General features: G+C 51.1%; 1 pseudogene; it reads right to left on the bottom strand.

Moving 5' to 3' along the window:
• Positions 1-1,395: 1,395 nt before the first annotated feature.
• Positions 1,396-2,006, bottom strand: LOC116548356 (annotated as a pseudogene).
• Positions 2,007-2,122: the final 116 nt, after the last annotated feature.

Raw genomic sequence — 2,122 nt, 5'->3', positions numbered from 1 at the left:
TTAATTAATTAATTTTTTATTTAATTTTTTATTTTATTCTTTTGAGAGGAAGTCTCACTCTGTTGCCCAGACTGGAGTGCAGTGGTGCAATCTCAGATCACTGCAGCCTCCACCTCCCAGGCTCAAGCAATCCTCCTGCCTCAGCTTCCCAAGTAGCTGAAATTACAAGCATGTGCTACCATGCCCATCTAATTTTTGTGCTTTCAGTGGAAACGGGGTTTCATCATGTTGGCCAGGCTTGTCTCTAACTCCTGACCTAAAGTGATCACCTTGACCTCCGAAAGTGTTGGAATTACAGGTATGAGCCACCACACCTGTTTTTTTTTTTTTTGTTTGTTTGTTTGTTTTTTTTAATTTTCTGCAAGGTCTTACTCTGCTGCCCAGGCTGGGGTACAGTGGTGCAATTTTGGCTCACTGCAGCCTCGACTTCCTGGGCTCAAGTGATCCTCCCACCTCAGCCTCCTGAGTAGCTGGAACCACAAGCATGTGCCACAACACCCCACTAATTTTTGTATTTTTTATGGAGTCAGGGTTTCTCTATGTTTCCCAGGCTGGTTTCAAACTCCTGGGCTCAAGCAATCCACCTGCTTCGACCTCCAAAACTTCTGGGATTTCAGGTGCATGCCACTGCACCCAACTGGGTTAATTTTCAATCCATGCAGCCCTCCCGGACAGATGTAATCTCAGTCAAGTGTCTGGGGCCAAGTCCTCCAAGTCTCTCATTCACCTTCCTTGGCTGGCCTTTGCTGCCCTGCTATAAAGAGACAGCAAGGCTCCATTCTGTCATTGTCTTGGGTGATAAATGGGTGAGAAAACACGGGTGGTTGTGTTTCCTCCCATGCTTACTCACCAGGGAGACCCTCCATTCCTGTCTTCTTCCCTTTCTGGAGAAGACACAAAGCATAGGACCCCAGTCCTGCCGCTTGGTACCTGATTCTATATTTTCCCTCATGAATAAAGTGCACAGCATTTTCACACACACGTCATTTGTAAATTAGTAGGTTCAGTGGCTGAGATGTCTGATGATTTTCCTGTGTTTATAAAGAAGAGAACACTTCTTGATTCATCATATACATACACACACACACACACACACACACACACACACACACACACACGTATATATATATAAAACTGTTTACAATGGATTCCTCCCAAATACAAAAAGCAATGCATGCTCAATTCATACATTTACTCATTTATCCTCAGGTTTATTTGTTGTCCTCTGGGTGCTAAGAGCTGTCCTAGGCACTAGAGAAAGAGCAGTGAGCTAAACAGACAGAAATCCCTGCTTTCACTAAGCAGGGATTTTTTTTCTTTTTTCTTTTGCGGAGGCCCAAGGGCGGGTTTATTGACCAACTCACGGGACAGAAGGCGGACAGGACGGCCCTGGGCGAGGCTCTGGCGGTGGCGCTACCTGCGGTACAAGATCTGCAGCCTCCGCTCCCATTTGATCTTCCTCTGCAGCTGCAGGATGCCGTAGAGCAGGGCCTCAGCCATGGGCTGGCAGCCTGGGACGTTGATGTCCACGGGCACGATGCGGTCGCAGCCCCTCACAACCGAGTAGGAGTAGTGGTAGTAGCCGCCGCCATTGGCACAGCTCCCCACGGACACCATGTGGCGTGGCTCGGGCATCTTTGCGGATCGCGGGGGCCATCTTGTTGGTGAGTGTGCCGGCCACGATCATCACGTCGGACTGGCGTGGGCTGGCGCGTAAGACCACACGGAAGTGGTCCATGTCATAGCACGGTGCGGCCATGTGCATCATCTCCACGGCGCAGCAGGCCAGGCCGAAGGTCATGGGCCACAGGGAGCTCCTGCGGGCCCAGTTGATGAGGTCATCCAGTTTGGCCACCACATACTCCCCCTCGGCTGCTGGGTTTGGTAGCCACGGCTCTGGCCTTCGGCAGGGCAGGCTGGGTGCTGCTCGGCCCATTGGTAGCCATGGTCTGATGGACACCTCGTGCCTGCACAGCTGCACCCACGCTGGAGCGCAGACCAAGGATCTACTTGGGCCTTGGGGGAGGTGGGAGGGACGGGGAGGAGCACACTTGACTCCTACATTTTTGAGGATGTGCCAGAGAATAAGGTGTGGCCTGCACATCCTCTGAGATTCAGAAGC

This window comes from Sapajus apella, unplaced genomic scaffold (assembly GCF_009761245.1).
Source record: "Sapajus apella isolate SASKATOON/1434 unplaced genomic scaffold, GSC_monkey_1.0 scaffold10412, whole genome shotgun sequence".
Classification (NCBI taxonomy): Eukaryota; Metazoa; Chordata; class Mammalia; order Primates; family Cebidae; genus Sapajus; species Sapajus apella.
This window is presented reverse-complemented; position numbering and strand designations above follow the sequence as displayed.